The following is a 20402-nucleotide window of genomic DNA, read 5'->3' on the forward strand; positions in this document are numbered from 1 at the left end:
GCAGGAAAAAGAGGCAATTTGGAGGCCCTTGCACAAACTGGCTTTATTCTACCTAAGTTGCCCTCCCACAAGTAGTACTCCGAAAGAGTGTTTAGTGCCGCCGCTCACCTTGTCAGCAATCGGCGTACGAGGTTACTTCCAGAAAATGTGGAGAAGATGATGTTCATTAAAATGAATTATAATCAATTGCTCCGTGGAGACATTGACCAGCAGCAATTGCCTCCACAAAGTACACAGGGAGCTGAGATGGTAGATTCCAGTGGGGACGAATTGATAATCTGTGAGGAGGGGGATGTACACGGTGATGAATCGGAGGATGATGATGAGGTGGACATCTTGCCTCTGTAGAGCCAGTTTGTGCAAGGAGAGATTAATTGCTTCTTTTTTGGTGGGGGTCCAAACCAACCCGTCATTTCAGTCACAGTCGTGTGGCAGACCCTGTCACTGAAATGATGGGTTGGTTAAAGTGTGCATGTCCTGTTTATACAACATAAGGGTGGGTGGGAGTGCCCAAGGACAATTCCATCTTGCACCTCTTTTTTCTTTCATTTTTCTTTGCGTCATGTGCTGTTTGGGGAGTGTTTTTTGGAAGGGCCATCCTGCGTGACACTGCAGTGCCACTCCTAGATGGGCCAGGTGTTTGTGTCGGCCACTTGGGTTGCTGAGCTTAGTCACACAGCTACCTCATTGCGCCTCTTTTTTTCTTTGCGTCATGTGCTGTTTGGGGAGTGTTTTTTGGAAGGGCCATCCTGCGTGACACTGCAGTGACACTCCTAGATGGGCCAGGTGTTTGTGTCGGCCACTTGGGTCGCTGAGCTTAGTCACACAGCTACCTCATTGCGCCTCTTTTTTTCTTTGCGTCATGTGCTGTTTGGGGAGTGTTTTTTGGAAGGGCCATCCTGCGTGACACTGCAGTGCCACTCCTAGATGGGCCAGGTGTTTGTGTCGGCCACTTGGGTCGCTGAGCTTAGTCACACAGCTACCTCATTGCGCCTCTTTTTTTCTTTGCGTCATGTGCTGTTTGGGGAGTGTTTTTGGAAGGGCCATCCTGCGTGACACTGCAGTGCCACTCCTAGATGGGCCAGGTGTTTGTGTCGGCCACTTGGGTCGCTGAGCTTAGTCACACAGCTACCTCATTGCGCCTCTTTTTTTCTTTGCGTCATGTGCTGTTTGGGGAGTGTTTTTTGGAAGGGCCATCCTGCGTGACACTGCAGTGCCACTCCTAGATGGGCCAGGTGTTTGTGTCGGCCACTTGGGTCGCTGAGCTTAGTCACACAGCTACCTCATTGCGCCTCTTTTTTTCTTTGCGTCATGTGCTGTTTGGGGAGTGTTTTTTGGAAGGGCTATCCTGCGTGACACTGCAGTGCCACTCCTAGATGGGCCAGGTGTTTGTGTCGGCCACTTGGGTCGCTGAGCTTAGTCATCCAGCGACCTCGGTGCAAATTTTAGGACTAAAAATAATATTGTGAGGTGTAAGGTGTTAAGAATAGACTGAAAATGAGTGGAAATTATGGTTATTGAGGTTAATAATACTTTGGGATCAAAATGACTCCCAAATTCTATGAACAAGGGAAAATGTCATCATCCCGCTGTCGGATTCTCGCGAGATTCGGATTCCATATAAAGAGCTGCGCGTTGCCGCCATTTTTACTCGTGCATTGAAGAGAGAGCGGAGAGGACGTGGCTATGTTCTCTCAGTGGAAATCTCAATATCAGTGCTCAGTATCAGTGGATACTTATTGCTGCTCAGTAATACTAGTAGTGTGTCTCTCCTGCTCAGTGTCAGTTCTCAGTAGTATCCTCATCAGTGCTCAGTATCACTGCTCATTGTCTTGTGCTGCATTGTTGTGCTCAGCATACTACAGTACATTACTAATAGTCCAGTGCTGCATCTTGCTGCTCAGTGTCAGTTCTAGTATCCTCATCAGTGCTCACTATCACTGCTCATTGCATTGTGGTGTTCTGTATACTACAGTAACATAGTAATATAGTAACATATAGTAACATAGTTTTTGAGGTTGAATAGAGGCAAATTGCCCATCGTGTTCAACCTGTTTTAAGTTGTGATGATTCTACATACTTGCTTAATAATGTATTATGACTAGTTAGCTACTACAACTCATGTTACCCCCGGATTAACCATGTTGATATTTTAAGTATTATAAACTTGGATAGCTTTTTCATTCAGAAATGTATCCATTCCTTTTTTAAATCCAATTACAGAGTCCGCCATTACCACCTTCCCTGGCAGGGAATTCCACATCCTGATTGCCCTAACAGTGAAGATCATAGTATCTCACCTGGCAGGTAAGTAGGAGTTGGGCCAGAGCTGTGGAGGATTGCTGCTCGGGCACCCCCTGTGAAGTGAAGGAGATCCAACTGAGGCAGCACAAGGGAACTCTCGAAAGAAGAACAAGGCTAGAGGAAGATCTGAGACAAAGAAATCTGACTTTTACCAGAGCTGACCAGAGGAAAGCACAAACACAGTCCCCCACTACCACAAATAATGCAGTCGAGTTTCCCACATTTTGGAAATCACAGGGGTCAGCATACCCAGAATGCAATGAATGAACCTCACCCTGGGAGAACAATCTTCATGACCATGGTATCGCCTATGCAAAATAAGTATGATTTGGGATAGGGCTGGGGAGGGCCGCTGCTCAGGCACATCTCTGTCAAGTATAGGAGATTCAACTGAGGCAGCACAAGGGAACTCTCATCTGGGGACAACAACTGCAGGGAGAACACATATTTTCAGATGAACATGGGAGGGCAGAAGGCTGCCTAATACTGAAGCACCCCCAAACAACAAACCAAATGCAACAACTAGTACAAGCATTCCTGGGGGAAGTTCTGCAGAAGACGGATTTGCATACGGTGATGTCATCCAAGCAGTGGGCCAAAGTTGGCTGGAACCCTCATCTGCATATGAAAAGAGAAAAGGGGCATGCAGGGCATGGCGGCCTTTTGCGGCGCTTGGATGACCCTTAGTTCGCATTAAACACCCCCACCCTCCTTCGGTGTGGGGCTCATGTTGACAATGCCCCAGCCCCTGAAGCATTCAAGCTGATTTCTTACAGCAGCTTGGCACTGTAACAGCTCCAGAGCTGCTCTGTAAGGCAAGTAAAAGGGTGTGTAGTTTGCATTGTGCATTGGAAGGCACAAAGTAAGCAGACAGGAGGAGAAGTCAGGATAGTGCACAAGGGTATAAAAGGGAGGGGCTCAAGAAAAAAGAAGTGGAAACAGACAGCAAACTAGGCTGGAGAGAGACCTGAGACAAAGAGATCTGAATTATACGAGAGCCGACCAGGGGAAACACAAATTATGCAGTCAAGTTTCCCACATTTGGGGAAATCGCAGGGGCAGCACACCCAGAGTGCAATGGGTAAGCCTTGCCCTGGAAGAAGCACCTTCATGATCATAGTATCTCACCTGGCAGGTAAGTAGGAGTTGGGCTTGAGCTGGGGAGGGTCGCTGCTCGGGCACCGCCCTGTCAACTGAAGGAGATCCAACTGAGGAAGCACAAGGGAACTCTCGAAAGAAGAACAAGGCTAGAGGAAGATCTGAAACAAAGAAATCTGACTTTTACCAGAGCTGACCAGAGGAAAACACAAACACAGTCCCCCACTACCACAAATAATGCAGTCGAGTTACCCACATTTGGGGAAATCACAGGGATCAGCATACCCAAAATGCAATGAATGAACCTCACCCTGGGAGAACAATCTTCATGACCATGGTATCTCCTATGCAAAATAAGTATGATTTGGGATAGGGCTGGGGAGGGCCGCTGCTCAGGCACATCTCTGTCAAGTAAAGGAGATTCAACTGAGGCAGCACAAGGGAACTCTCATCTTGGGACAACAACTGCAGGGAGAACACATATTTTCAGATGAACATGGGAGGGCAGAAGGCTGCCTAATACTGAAGCACCCCCAAACAACAAACCAAATGCAACAACTAGTGCAAGCATTCCGGGGGGAAGGCCTGCAGCAGATGGATTTGCATATGGTGATGTCATCCAAGCAGTGGGTCAAAGTTGGCTTCAATCCTCATCTGCATATGAAAAGAGAAAAGGGGCGTGCAGGGTATGGCGGCCTTTTGCGGCGCTTGGATGACCCCTAGTTCGCATTAAACACCTCCACCCTCCTTTGGTGTGGGGCTCATGTTGACAATGCCCCAGCCTCTGAAGCATTCAAGCTTATTTCTTACAGCAGCTTGGCACTGAAACAGCTCCAGAGCTGCTCCGTAAGGCAAGTAAAAGGGTGTGGGCCCTGCAGCACTACCTGTAGCTTGCATTGTGCATTGGAAGGCACAAAGTAAGCAGACAGGAGGAGAAGTCAGGATAGTGCACAAGGGTTAGCTGAACACACTAACCGATTGCGCCACAGAGACACTTTGCAAAAAGTATATACTGACAAAGACTAATAAGCATTCATCTAGAACGTTTCCTAGAAAAACTTTAAAAAGTCAATAATCTGGAGAGTGTTTGTAAGATGTTTCTTCCAGCAACCAATGAAGAAACACATTGGTACTTTCGCATGATGAGTGAGTGCTTCAGGATCTCTTGCACTTACATGTGCAGCAGAGTACTGCAATGGAAGCATGCTGGGTCCATAACCCAGAGGTAGGCAGATTGAAACTATCCTTTGCTATATGCATTTTTTTGTTGTTCATTAAAGTAATCCAAAACTGGGATTGATATTTTAGCTTTTATTTTTACTTAAAGTACAATAACTTTTACCATTTTAATTTGTTTTAATAGTATATTGACAGTATTGTTTTCTTTCAAAAATCCACTTAATTTTCTTTACCCTATTATTAAAATGGTAATTGACAAAAACAAACTACATTGTCACCAGAAGGGCAATACAAAATGTACAAGTGATATATTAAAATCATCTTTCCAGCTTGAATTTCAATGATGCATTGGGGCAACGATTTTGTGCGAAACATCTTCACCCTTAAATAAAGATTTTCTTAATTCCTTACCTGTGTGCTAATTAGATATCACCTTGTTTTCACATTAAACAGACTTCCACATGAGAAAGCAGCAAGGATGCAGTGGCGTTAATGTTTCCTGGTGTCAACCTGTATTATTTCAGTAGATATTGAAATGAGGATGCATCTTGCTGCCTTTCCAATGAAGCAAGTTTAATTTAGTAATAGGTGAAAAACCATCCCTACAAATATGTTAATCAGATACTTGGCTTTGTGGACACTTTTCAGAGAACAAATTAGTTAGCATAAAAATAAAGCCAGAAAATGAAGAGCTGTTTAATCACTCAATTGGATTTTTCTGCCAGCATTTTTCTTTTTCTCTGCAACCCACTGCTAAATTGTGCTTCCTAGCTGTTTTTATAAAATCACTGAATCAAATCTAACTCTGATTACATCAGAGAAGGCCAGGTACCCTACACCATAACAGGGGGTTTGAAATTTTGACTTGTCTACTTAAAGATCACCAAAATCTGATAACAAGGTCAATTAAGTCCCTGGGTGGGATTGAACCACCAACCTTTTGGTTAATAGCCTTACACACTAACTGATTGCGCCACCGCGACACTTTGCAAAAGTACATACTGACAAAGGCTAATAAGCATTCATCTAGAACGATTCCTAGAAACATTTTAAAAAGTCAATAATGTGGAGAGTTTTTGTATGATGTTTCTTCCATCAACCAATGAAGAAACACATTGGTACTTTCCCATGATGAGTGAGTGCTTCAGGATCTCTTGCACTTACATGTGCAGCAGAGTACTGTAATGGAAGCATGCTGGGTCCATAACCCAGAGGTAGGCAGATTGAAACTATCCTCTGCTATATGCATTTTTTTTTGTTAATTAAAGTAATCCAAAACTGGGATTGATATTTTTGCTCTTTTATTTTTACTTAAAGTACAATAACTTTTACCATTTTAATTTGTTTTAATAGTATATTGACAGTATTGTTTTCTTTCAAAAATCCAATTAATTTTCTTTACCCGATTATTAAAATGGTAATTGACAAAAGCAAACTACATTGTCACCAGAAGAGCAATACAAAATGTACAAGTGATATATTAAAATCATCTTTCCAGCTTGAATTTCAATGATGCATTGGGGCAACGATTTTGTGAGAAACATCTTCACCCTTAAATAAAGATTTTCTTAATTCCTTACCTGTGTGCTAATTAGATATCACCTTGTTTTCACATTAAACAGACTTCCACATGAGAAAGCAGCAAGGATGCAGTGGCGTTAATGTTTCCTGGTGTCAACCTGTATTATTTCAGTAGATATTGAAATGAGGATGCATCTTGCTGCCTTTCCAATGAAGCAAGTTTAATTTAGTAATAGGTGAAAAACCATCCCTACAAAGATGTTAATCAGATACTTGGCTTTGTGGACACTTTTCAGAGAACAAATTTGTTAGCATAAAAATAAAGCCAGAAAATGAAGAGCTGTTTAATCAGTCAATTGGATTTTTTTGCCAGCATATTTCTTTTTCTCTGCAACCCACTGCTAAATTGTGCTTCCTAGCTGTTTTTATAAAATCACTGAATCAAATCTAACTCTGATTACATCAGAGAAGGCCAGGTACCCTACACCATAACAGGGGTTTTCGAAATTTTGACTTGTCTACTTAAAGATCACCAAAATCTGATAACAAGGTCAATTAAGTCCCTGGGTGGGATTGAACCACCAACCTTTTGGTTAATAGCCTTACACACTAACTGATTGCGCCACCGCGACACTTTGCAAAAGTACATACTGACAAAGGCTAATAAGCATTCATCTAGAACGATTCCTAGAAACATTTTAAAAAGTCAATAATGTGGAGAGTTTTTGTATGATGTTTCTTCCATCAACCAATGAAGAAACACATTGGTACTTTCCCATGATGAGTGAGTGCTTCAGGATCTCTTGCACTTACATGTGCAGCAGAGTACTGTAATGGAAGCATGCTGGGTCCATAACCCAGAGGTAGGCAGATTGAAACTATCCTCTGCTATATGCATTTTTTTTTGTTAATTAAAGTAATCCAAAACTGGGATTGATATTTTTGCTCTTTTATTTTTACTTAAAGTACAATAACTTTTACCATTTTAATTTGTTTTAATAGTATATTGACAGTATTGTTTTCTTTCAAAAATCCAATTAATTTTCTTTACCCGATTATTAAAATGGTAATTGACAAAAGCAAACTACATTGTCACCAGAAGAGCAATACAAAATGTACAAGTGATATATTAAAATCATCTTTCCAGCTTGAATTTCAATGATGCATTGGGGCAACGATTTTGTGAGAAACATCTTCAGCCTTAAATAAAGATTTTCTTAATTCCTTACCTGTGTGCTAATTAGATATCACCTTGTTTTCACATTAAACAGACTTCCACATGAGAAAGCAGCAAGGATGCAGTGGCGTTAATGTTTCCTGGTGTCAACCTGTATTATTTCAGTAGATATTGAAATGAGGATGCATCTTGCTGCCTTTCCAATGAAGCAAGTTTAATTTAGTAATAGGTGAAAAACCATCCCTACAAAGATGTTAATCAGATACTTGGCTTTGTGGACACTTTTCAGAGAACAAATTTGTTAGCATAAAAATAAAGCCAGAAAATGAAGAGCTGTTTAATCAGTCAATTGGATTTTTTTGCCAGCATATTTCTTTTTCTCTGCAACCCACTGCTAAATTGTGCTTCCTAGCTGTTTTTATAAAATCACTGAATCAAATCTAACTCTGATTACATCAGAGAAGGCCAGGTACCCTACACCATAACAGGGGTTTTCGAAATTTTGACTTGTCTACTTAAATATCACCAAAATCTGATCACAAGGTCAATTACATCCCTGGGTGGGATTGAACCACCAACCTTTTGATTAATAGCTGAACACACTAACCGATTGCGCCACAGAGACACTTTGCAAAAAGTACATACTGACAAAGACTAATAAGCATTCATCTAGAACGTTTCCTAGAAAAACTTTAAAAAGTCAATAATCTGGAGAGTTTTTGTAAGATGTTTCTTCCAGCAACCAATGAAGAAACACATTGGTACTTTCGCATGATGAGTGAGTGCTTCAGGATCTCTTGCACTTACATGTGCAGCAGAGTACTGCACTGGAAGCATGCTGGGCCCATAACCCAGAGGTAGGCAGATTGAAACTATCCTTTGCTATATGCATTTTTTTTTGTTCATTAAAGTAATCCAAAACTGGGATTGATATTTTAGCTTTTATTTTTACTTAAAGTACAATAACTTTTACCATTTTAATTTTTTTTAATAGTATATTGACAGTATTGTTTTCTTTCAAAAATCCAATTAATTTTCTTTACCCGATTATTAAAATGGTAATTGACAAAAACAAACTACATTGTCACCAGAAGGGCAATACAAAATGTACAAGTGATATATTAAAATCATCTTTCCAGCTTGAATTTCAATGATGCATTGGGGCAACGATTTTGTGAGAAACATCTTCACCCTTAAATAAAGATTTTCTTAATTCCTTACCTGTGTGCTAATTAGATATCACCTTGTTTTCACATTAAACAGACTTCCACATGAGAAAGCAGCAAGGATGCAGTGGCGTTAATGTTTCCTGGTGTCAACCTGTATTATTTCAGTAGATATTGAAATGAGGATGCATCTTGCTGCCTTTCCAATGAAGCAAGTTTAATTTAGTAATAGGTGAATAACCATCCCTACAAATATGTTAATCAGATACTTGGCTTTGTGGACACTTTTCAGAGAACAAATTAGTTAGCATAAAAATAAAGCCAGAAAATGAAGAGCTGTTTAATCACTCAATTGGATTTTTCTGCCAGCATTTTTCTTTTTCTCTGCAACCCACTGCTAAATTGTGCTTCCTAGCTGTTTTTATAAAATCACTGAATCAAATCTAACTCTGATTACATCAGAGAAGGCCAGGTACCCTACACCATAACAGGGGGTTTGAAATTTTGACTTGTCTACTTAAAGATCACCAAAATCTGATAACAAGGTCAATTAAGTCCCTGGGTGGGATTGAACCACCAACCTTTTGGTTAAAAGCCTTACACACTAACTGATTGCGCCACCGCGACACTTTGCAAAAGTACATACTGACAAAGGCTAATAAGCATTCATCTAGAACGATTCCTAGAAACATTTTAAAAAGTCAATAATGTGGAGAGTTTTTGTATGATGTTTCTTCCATCAACCAATGAAGAAACACATTGGTACTTTCCCATGATGAGTGAGTGCTTCAGGATCTCTTGCACTTACATGTGCAGCAGAGTACTGTAATGGAAGCATGCTGGGTCCATAACCCAGAGGTAGGCAGATTGAAACTATCCTCTGCTATATGCATTTTTTTTTTGTTAATTAAAGTAATCCAAAACTGGGATTGATATTTTTGCTCTTTTATTTTTACTTAAAGTACAATAACTTTTACCATTTTAATTTGTTTTAATAGTATATTGACAGTATTGTTTTCTTTCAAAAATCCAATTAATTTTCTTTACCCGATTATTAAAATGGTAATTGACAAAAGCAAACTACATTGTCACCAGAAGAGCAATACAAAATGTACAAGTGATATATTAAAATCATCTTTCCAGCTTGAATTTCAATGATGCATTGGGGCAACGATTTTGTGAGAAACATCTTCACCCTTAAATAAAGATTTTCTTAATTCCTTACCTGTGTGCTAATTAGATATCACCTTGTTTTCACATTAAACAGACTTCCACATGAGAAAGCAGCAAGGATGCAGTGGCGTTAATGTTTCCTGGTGTCAACCTGTATTATTTCAGTAGATATTGAAATGAGGATGCATCTTGCTGCCTTTCCAATGAAGCAAGTTTAATTTAGTAATAGGTGAAAAACCATCCCTACAAAGATGTTAATCAGATACTTGGCTTTGTGGACACTTTTCAGAGAACAAATTTGTTAGCATAAAAATAAAGCCAGAAAATGAAGAGCTGTTTAATCAGTCAATTGGATTTTTTTGCCAGCATATTTCTTTTTCTCTGCAACCCACTGCTAAATTGTGCTTCCTAGCTGTTTTTATAAAATCACTGAATCAAATCTAACTCTGATTACATCAGAGAAGGCCAGGTACCCTACACCATAACAGGGGTTTTCGAAATTTTGACTTGTCTACTTAAATATCACCAAAATCTGATCACAAGGTCAATTACATCCCTGGGTGGGATTGAACCACCAACCTTTTGATTAATAGCTGAACACACTAACCGATTGCGCCACAGAGACACTTTGCAAAAAGTACATACTGACAAAGACTAATAAGCATTCATCTAGAACGTTTCCTAGAAAAACTTTAAAAAGTCAATAATCTGGAGAGTTTTTGTAAGATGTTTCTTCCAGCAACCAATGAAGAAACACATTGGTACTTTCGCATGATGAGTGAGTGCTTCAGGATCTCTTGCACTTACATGTGCAGCAGAGTACTGCACTGGAAGCATGCTGGGCCCATAACCCAGAGGTAGGCAGATTGAAACTATCCTTTGCTATATGCATTTTTTTTTTGTTCATTAAAGTAATCCAAAACTGGGATTGATATTTTAGCTTTTATTTTTACTTAAAGTACAATAACTTTTACCATTTAAATTTTTTTTAATAGTATATTGACAGTATTGTTTTCTTTCAAAAATCCAATTAATTTTCTTTACCCGATTATTAAAATGGTAATTGACAAAAACAAACTACATTGTCACCAGAAGGGCAATACAAAATGTACAAGTGATATATTAAAATCATCTTTCCAGCTTGAATTTCAATGATGCATTGGGGCAACGATTTTGTGAGAAACATCTTCACCCTTAAATAAAGATTTTCTTAATTCCTTACCTGTGTGCTAATTAGATATCACCTTGTTTTCACATTAAACAGACTTCCACATGAGAAAGCAGCAAGGATGCAGTGGCGTTAATGTTTCCTGGTGTCAACCTGTATTATTTCAGTAGATATTGAAATGAGGATGCATCTTGCTGCCTTTCCAATGAAGCAAGTTTAATTTAGTAATAGGTGAAAAACCATCCCTACAAATATGTTAATCAGATACTTGGCTTTGTGGACACTTTTCAGAGAACAAATTAGTTAGCATAAAAATAAAGCCAGAAAATGAAGAGCTGTTTAATCACTCAATTGGATTTTTCTGCCAGCATTTTTCTTTTTCTCTGCAACCCACTGCTAAATTGTGCTTCCTAGCTGTTTTTATAAAATCACTGAATCAAATCTAACTCTGATTACATCAGAGAAGGCCAGGTACCCTACACCATAACAGGGGGTTTGAAATTTTGACTTGTCTACTTAAAGATCACCAAAATCTGATAACAAGGTCAATTAAGTCCCTGGGTGGGATTGAACCACCAACCTTTTGGTTAAAAGCCTTACACACTAACTGATTGCGCCACCGCGACACTTTGCAAAAGTACATACTGACAAAGGCTAATAAGCATTCATCTAGAACGATTCCTAGAAACATTTTAAAAAGTCAATAATGTGGAGAGTTTTTGTATGATGTTTCTTCCATCAACCAATGAAGAAACACATTGGTACTTTCCCATGATGAGTGAGTGCTTCAGGATCTCTTGCACTTACATGTGCAGCAGAGTACTGTAATGGAAGCATGCTGGGTCCATAACCCAGAGGTAGGCAGATTGAAACTATCCTCTGCTATATGCATTTTTTTTTTGTTAATTAAAGTAATCCAAAACTGGGATTGATATTTTTGCTCTTTTATTTTTACTTAAAGTACAATAACTTTTACCATTTTAATTTGTTTTAATAGTATATTGACAGTATTGTTTTCTTTCAAAAATCCAATTAATTTTCTTTACCCGATTATTAAAATGGTAATTGACAAAAGCAAACTACATTGTCACCAGAAGAGCAATACAAAATGTACAAGTGATATATTAAAATCATCTTTCCAGCTTGAATTTCAATGATGCATTGGGGCAACGATTTTGTGAGAAACATCTTCACCCTTAAATAAAGATTTTCTTAATTCCTTACCTGTGTGCTAATTAGATATCACCTTGTTTTCACATTAAACAGACTTCCACATGAGAAAGCAGCAAGGATGCAGTGGCGTTAATGTTTCCTGGTGTCAACCTGTATTATTTCAGTAGATATTGAAATGAGGATGCATCTTGCTGCCTTTCCAATGAAGCAAGTTTAATTTAGTAATAGGTGAAAAACCATCCCTACAAAGATGTTAATCAGATACTTGGCTTTGTGGACACTTTTCAGAGAACAAATTTGTTAGCATAAAAATAAAGCCAGAAAATGAAGAGCTGTTTAATCAGTCAATTGGATTTTTTTGCCAGCATATTTCTTTTTCTCTGCAACCCACTGCTAAATTGTGCTTCCTAGCTGTTTTTATAAAATCACTGAATCAAATCTAACTCTGATTACATCAGAGAAGGCCAGGTACCCTACACCATAACAGGGGTTTTCGAAATTTTGACTTGTCTACTTAATTATCACCAAAATCTGATCACAAGGTCAATTACGTCCCTGGGTGGGATTGAACCACCAACCTTTTGATTAATAGCTGAACACACTAACCGATTGCGCCACAGAGACACTTTGCAAAAAGTACATACTGACAAAGACTAATAAGCATTCATCTAGAACGTTTCCTAGAAAAACTTTAAAAAGTCAATAATCTGGAGAGTTTTTGTAAGATGTTTCTTCCAGCAACCAATGAAGAAACACATTGGTACTTTCGCATGATGAGTGAGTGCTTCAGGATCTCTTGCACTTACATGTGCAGCAGAGTACTGCACTGGAAGCATGCTGGGCCCATAACCCAGAGGTAGGCAGATTGAAACTATCCTTTGCTATATGCATTTTTTTTTTGTTCATTAAAGTAATCCAAAACTGGGATTGATATTTTAGCTTTTATTTTTACTTAAAGTACAATAACTTTTACCATTTTAATTTTTTTTAATAGTATATTGACAGTATTGTTTTCTTTCAAAAATCCAATTAATTTTCTTTACCCGATTATTAAAATGGTAATTGACAAAAACAAACTACATTGTCACCAGAAGAGCAATACAAAATGTACAAGTGATATATTAAAATCATCTTTTCAGCTTGAATTTCAATGATGCATTGGGGCAACGATTTTGTGAGAAACATCTTCACCCTTAAATAAAGATTTTCTTAATTCCTTACCTGTGTGCTAATTAGATATCACCTTGTTTTCACATTAAACAGACTTCCACATGAGAAAGCAGCAAGGATGCAGTGGCGTTAATGTTTCCTGGTGTCAACCTGTATTATTTCAGTAGATATTGAAATGAGGATGCATCTTGCTGCCTTTCCAATGAAGCAAGTTTAATTTAGTAATAGGTGAAAAACCATCACTACAAATATGTTAATCAGATACTTGGCTTTGTGGACACTTTTCAGAGAACAAATTAGTTAGCATAAAAATAAAGCCAGAAAATGAAGAGCTGTTTAATCATTCAATTGGATTTTTCTGCCAGCATATTTCTTTTTCTCTGCAACCCACTGCTAAATTGTGCTTCCTAGCTGTTTTTATAAAATCACTGAATCAAATCTAACTCTGATTACATCAGAGAAGGCCAGGTACCCTACACCATAAGAGGGGGTTTGCAATTTTGACTTGTCTACTTAAATATCACCAAAATCTGATCACAAGGTCAATTACGTCCCTGGGTGGGATTGAACCACCAACCTTTTGATTAATAGCTGAACACACTAACCGATTGCGCCACAGAGACACTTTGCGAAAAGTATATACTGACAAAGACTAATAAGCATTCATCTAGAACGTTTCCTAGAAAAACTTTAAAAAGTCAATAATCTGGAGAGTGTTTGTAAGATGTTTCTTCCAGCAACCAATGAAGAAACACATTGGTACTTTCGCATGATGAGTGAGTGCTTCAGGATCTCTTGCACTTACATGTGCAGCAGAGTACTGCACTGGAAGCATGCTGGGCCCATAACCCAGAGGTAGGCAGATTGAAACTATCCTTTGCTATATGCATTTTTTTTTTGTTCATTAAAGTAATCCAAAACTGGGATTGATATTTTAGCTTTTATTTTTACTTAAAGTACAATAACTTTTACCATTTTAATTTTTTTTAATAGTATATTGACAGTATTGTTTTCTTTCAAAAATCCAATTAATTTTCTTTACCCGATTATTAAAATGGTAATTGACAAAAACAAACTACATTGTCACCAGAAGAGCAATACAAAATGTACAAGTGATATATTAAAATCATCTTTCCAGCTTGAATTTCAATGATGCATTGGGGCAACGATTTTGTGAGAAACATCTTCACCCTTAAATAAAGATTTTCTTAATTCCTTACCTGTGTGCTAATTAGATATCACCTTGTTTTCACATTAAACAGACTTCCACATGAGAAAGCAGCAAGGATGCAGTGGCGTTAATGTTTCCTGGTGTCAACCTGTATTATTTCAGTAGATATTGAAATGAGGATGCATCTTGCTGCCTTTCCAATGAAGCAAGTTTAATTTAGTAATAGGTGAAAAACCATCCCTACAAATATGTTAATCAGATACTTGGCTTTGTGGACACTTTTCAGAGAACAAATTAGTTAGCATAAAAATAAAGCCAGAAAATGAAGAGCTGTTTAATCACTCAATTGGATTTTTCTGCCAGCATTTTTCTTTTTCTCTGCAACCCACTGCTAAATTGTGCTTCCTAGCTGTTTTTATAAAATCACTGAATCAAATCTAACTCTGATTACATCAGAGAAGGCCAGGTACCCTACACCATAACAGGGGGTTTGAAATTTTGACTTGTCTACTTAAAGATCACCAAAATCTGATAACAAGGTCAATTAAGTCCCTGGGTGGGATTGAACCACCAACCTTTTGGTTAAAAGCCTTACACACTAACTGATTGCGCCTCCGCGACACTTTGCAAAAGTACATACTGACAAAGGCTAATAAGCATTCATCTAGAACGATTCCTAGAAACATTTTAAAAAGTCAATAATGTGGAGAGTTTTTGTATGATGTTTCTTCCATCAACCAATGAAGAAACACATTGGTACTTTCCCATGATGAGTGAGTGCTTCAGGATCTCTTGCACTTACATGTGCAGCAGAGTACTGTAATGGAAGCATGCTGGGTCCATAACCCAGAGGTAGGCAGATTGAAACTATCCTCTGCTATATGCATTTTTTTTTTTGTTAATTAAAGTAATCCAAAACTGGGATTGATATTTTTGCTCTTTTATTTTTACTTAAAGTACAATAACTTTTACCATTTTAATTTGTTTTAATAGTATATTGACAGTATTGTTTTCTTTCAAAAATCCAATTAATTTTCTTTACCCGATTATTAAAATGGTAATTGACAAAAGCAAACTACATTGTCACCAGAAGAGCAATACAAAATGTACAAGTGATATATTAAAATCATCTTTCCAGCTTGAATTTCAATGATGCATTGGGGCAACGATTTTGTGAGAAACATCTTCACCCTTAAATAAAGATTTTCTTAATTCCTTACCTGTGTGCTAATTAGATATCACCTTGTTTTCACATTAAACAGACTTCCACATGAGAAAGCAGCAAGGATGCAGTGGCGTTAATGTTTCCTGGTGTCAACCTGTATTATTTCAGTAGATATTGAAATGAGGATGCATCTTGCTGCCTTTCCAATGAAGCAAGTTTAATTTAGTAATAGGTGAAAAACCATCCCTACAAAGATGTTAATCAGATACTTGGCTTTGTGGACACTTTTCAGAGAACAAATTTGTTAGCATAAAAATAAAGCCAGAAAATGAAGAGCTGTTTAATCAGTCAATTGGATTTTTTTGCCAGCATATTTCTTTTTCTCTGCAACCCACTGCTAAATTGTGCTTCCTAGCTGTTTTTATAAAATCACTGAATCAAATCTAACTCTGATTACATCAGAGAAGGCCAGGTACCCTACACCATAACAGGGGTTTTCGAAATTTTGACTTGTCTACTTAAATATCACCAAAATCTGATCACAAGGTCAATTACGTCCCTGGGTGGGATTGAACCACCAACCTTTTGATTAATAGCTGAACACACTAACCGATTGCGCCACAGAGACACTTTGCAAAAAGTACATACTGACAAAGACTAATAAGCATTCATCTAGAACGTTTCCTAGAAAAACTTTAAAAAGTCAATAATCTGGAGAGTTTTTGTAAGATGTTTCTTCCAGCAACCAATGAAGAAACACATTGGTACTTTCGCATGATGAGTGAGTGCTTCAGGATCTCTTGCACTTACATGTGCAGCAGAGTACTGCACTGGAAGCATGCTGGGCCCATAACCCAGAGGTAGGCAGATTGAAACTATCCTTTGCTATATGCATTTTTTTTTTGTTCATTAAAGTAATCCAAAACTGGGATTGATATTTTAGCTTTTATTTTTACTTAAAGTACAATAACTTTTACCATTTTAATTTTTTTTAATAGTATATTGACAGTATTGTTTTCTTTCAAAAATCCAATTAATTTTCTTTACCCGATTATTAAAATGGTAATTGACAAAAACAAACTACATTGTCACCAGAAGAGCAATACAAAATGTACAAGTGATATATTAAAATCATCTTTTCAGCTTGAATTTCAATGATGCATTGGGGCAACGATTTTGTGAGAAACATCTTCACCCTTAAATAAAGATTTTCTTAATTCCTTACCTGTGTGCTAATTAGATATCACCTTGTTTTCACATTAAACAGACTTCCACATGAGAAAGCAGCAAGGATGCAGTGGCGTTAATGTTTCCTGGTGTCAACCTGTATTATTTCAGTAGATATTGAAATGAGGATGCATCTTGCTGCCTTTCCAATGAAGCAAGTTTAATTTAGTAATAGGTGAAAAACCATCACTACAAATATGTTAATCAGATACTTGGCTTTGTGGACACTTTTCAGAGAACAAATTAGTTAGCATAAAAATAAAGCCAGAAAATGAAGAGCTGTTTAATCATTCAATTGGATTTTTCTGCCAGCATATTTCTTTTTCTCTGCAACCCACTGCTAAATTGTGCTTCCTAGCTGTTTTTATAAAATCACTGAATCAAATCTAACTCTGATTACATCAGAGAAGGCCAGGTACCCTACACCATAAGAGGGGGTTTGCAATTTTGACTTGTCTACTTAAATATCACCAAAATCTGATCACAAGGTCAATTACGTCCCTGGGTGGGATTGAACCACCAACCTTTTGATTAATAGCTGAACACACTAACCGATTGCGCCACAGAGACACTTTGCGAAAAGTATATACTGACAAAGACTAATAAGCATTCATCTAGAACGTTTCCTAGAAAAACTTTAAAAAGTCAATAATCTGGAGAGTGTTTGTAAGATGTTTCTTCCAGCAACCAATGAAGAAACACATTGGTACTTTCGCATGATGAGTGAGTGCTTCAGGATCTCTTGCACTTACATGTGCAGCAGAGTACTGCACTGGAAGCATGCTGGGCCCATAACCCAGAGGTAGGCAGATTGAAACTATCCTTTGCTATATGCATTTTTTTTTTGTTCATTAAAGTAATCCAAAACTGGGATTGATATTTTAGCTTTTATTTTTACTTAAAGTACAATAACTTTTACCATTTTAATTTTTTTTAATAGTATATTGACAGTATTGTTTTCTTTCAAAAATCCAATTAATTTTCTTTACCCGATTATTAAAATGGTAATTGACAAAAACAAACTACATTGTCACCAGAAGAGCAATACAAAATGTACAAGTAATATATTAAAATCATCTTTCCAGCTTGAATTTCAATGATGCATTGGGGCAACGATTTTGTGAGAAACATCTTCACCCTTAAATAAAGATTTTCTTAATTCCTTACCTGTGTGCTAATTAGATATCACCTTGTTTTCACATTAAACAGACTTCCACATGAGAAAGCAGCAAGGATGCAGTGGCGTTAATGTTTCCTGGTGTCAACCTGTATTATTTCAGTAGATATTGAAATGAGGATGCATCTTGCTGCCTTTCCAATGAAGCAAGTTTAATTTAGTAATAGGTGAAAAACCATCCCTACAAATATGTTAATCAGATACTTGGCTTTGTGGACACTTTTCAGAGAACAAATTAGTTAGCATAAAAATAAAGCCAGAAAATGAAGAGCTGTTTAATCACTCAATTGGATTTTTCTGCCAGCATTTTTCTTTTTCTCTGCAACCCACTGCTAAATTGTGCTTCCTAGCTGTTTTTATAAAATCACTGAATCAAATCTAACTCTGATTACATCAGAGAAGGCCAGGTACCCTACACCATAACAGGGGGTTTGAAATTTTGACTTGTCTACTTAAAGATCACCAAAATCTGATAACAAGGTCAATTAAGTCCCTGGGTGGGATTGAACCACCAACCTTTTGGTTAAAAGCCTTACACACTAACTGATTGCGCCTCCGCGACACTTTGCAAAAGTACATACTGACAAAGGCTAATAAGCATTCATCTAGAACGATTCCTAGAAACATTTTAAAAAGTCAATAATGTGGAGAGTTTTTGTATGATGTTTCTTCCATCAACCAATGAAGAAACACATTGGTACTTTCCCATGATGAGTGAGTGCTTTAGGATCTCTTGCACTTACATGTGCAGCAGAGTACTGTAATGGAAGCATGCTGGGTCCATAACCCAGAGGTAGGCAGATTGAAACTATCCTCTGCTATATGCATTTTTTTTTTGTTAATTAAAGTAATCCAAAACTGGGATTGATATTTTTGCTCTTTTCTTTTTACTTAAAGTACAATAACTTTTACCATTTTAATTTGTTTTAATAGTATATTGACAGTATTGTTTTCTTTCAAAAATCCAATTAATTTTCTTTACCCGATTATTAAAATGGTAATTGACAAAAGCAAACTACATTGTCACCAGAAGAGCAATACAACATGTACAAGTGATATATTAAAATCATCTTTCCAGCTTGAATTTCAATGATGCATTGGGGCAACGATTTTGTGAGAAACATCTTCACCCTTAAATAAAGATTTTCTTAATTCCTTACCTGTGTGCTAATTAGATATCACCTTGTTTTCACATTAAACAGACTTCCACATGAGAAAGCAGCAAGGATGCAGTGGCGTTAATGTTTCCTGGTGTCAACCTGTATTATTTCAGTAGATATTGAAATGAGGATGCATCTTGCTGCCTTTCCAATGAAGCAAGTTTAATTTAGTAATAGGTGAAAAACCATCCCTACAAAGATGTTAATCAGATACTTGGCTTTGTGGACACTTTTCAGAGAACAAATTTGTTAGCATAAAAATAAAGCCAGAAAATGAAGAGCTGTTTAATCAGTCAATTGGATTTTTTTGCCAGCATATTTCTTTTTCTCTGCAACCCACTGCTAAATTGTGCTTCCTAGCTGTTTTTATAAAATCACTGAATCAAATCTAACTCTGATTACATCAGAGAAGGCCAGGTACCCTACACCATAACAGGGGTTTTCGAAATTTTGACTTGTCTACTTAAAAATCACCAAAATCTGATCACAAGGTCAATTACGTCCCTGGGTGGGATTGAACCACCAACCTTTTGATTAATAGCTGAACACACTAACCGATTGCGCCACAGAGACACTTTGCAAAAAGTACATACTGACAAAGACTAATAAGCATTCATCTAGAACGTTTCCTAGAAAAACTTTAAAAAGTCAATAATCTGGAGAGTTTTTGTAAGATGTTTCTTCCAGCAACCAATGAAGAAACACATTGGTACTTTCGCATGATGAGTGAGTGCTTCAGGATCTCTTGCACTTACATGTGCAGCAGAGTACTGCACTGGAAGCATGCTGGGCCCATAACCCAGAGGTAGGCAGATTGAAACTATCCTTTGCTATATGCATTTTTTTTTTGTTCATTAAAGTAATCCAAAACTGGGATTGATATTTTAGCTTTTATTTTTACTTAAAGTACAATAACTTTTACCATTTTAATTTTTTTTAATAGTATATTGACAGTATTGTTTTCTTTCAAAAATCCAATTAATTTTCTTTACCTGATTATTAAAATGGTAATTGACAAAAACAAACTACATTGTCACCAGAAGAGCAATACAAAATGTACAAGTGATATATTAAAATCATCTTTTCAGCTTGAATTTCAATGATGCATTGGGGCAACGATTTTGTGAGAAACATCTTCACCCTTAAATAAAGATTTTCTTAATTCCTTACCTGTGTGCTAATTAGATATCACCTTGTTTTCACATTAAACAGACTTCCACATGAGAAAGCAGCAAGGATGCAGTGGCGTTAATGTTTCCTGGTGTCAACCTGTATTATTTCAGTAGATATTGAAATGAGGATGCATCTTGCTGCCTTTCCAATGAAGCAAGTTTAATTTAGTAATAGGTGAAAAACCATCACTACAAATATGT

General features: G+C 37.4%; 3 non-coding genes across 3 annotated transcripts; all 3 read right to left on the bottom strand.

The window, feature by feature from the left end:
* Positions 1-2466: 2466 nt before the first annotated feature.
* LOC135028583 (U1 spliceosomal RNA) lies at positions 2467-2629 on the bottom strand. Its single transcript, XR_010224842.1, has one exon. It is a non-coding gene; the product is annotated as a U1 spliceosomal RNA (small nuclear RNA).
* A 655-nt stretch (positions 2630-3284) lies between these two features.
* LOC135028659 (U1 spliceosomal RNA) lies at positions 3285-3447 on the bottom strand. The gene has a single exon (XR_010224908.1). It is a non-coding gene; the product is annotated as a U1 spliceosomal RNA (small nuclear RNA).
* Positions 3448-3599: 152 nt separating this feature from the next.
* On the bottom strand, positions 3600-3763 carry LOC135028564 (U1 spliceosomal RNA). The gene has a single exon (XR_010224824.1). It is a non-coding gene; the product is annotated as a U1 spliceosomal RNA (small nuclear RNA).
* Between the last annotated feature and the right edge of the window lie 16639 nt (positions 3764-20402).

This window comes from Pseudophryne corroboree, unplaced genomic scaffold (genome assembly GCF_028390025.1).
Source record: "Pseudophryne corroboree isolate aPseCor3 unplaced genomic scaffold, aPseCor3.hap2 scaffold_480, whole genome shotgun sequence".
In the NCBI taxonomy this organism is placed as follows: Eukaryota; Metazoa; Chordata; class Amphibia; order Anura; family Myobatrachidae; genus Pseudophryne; species Pseudophryne corroboree.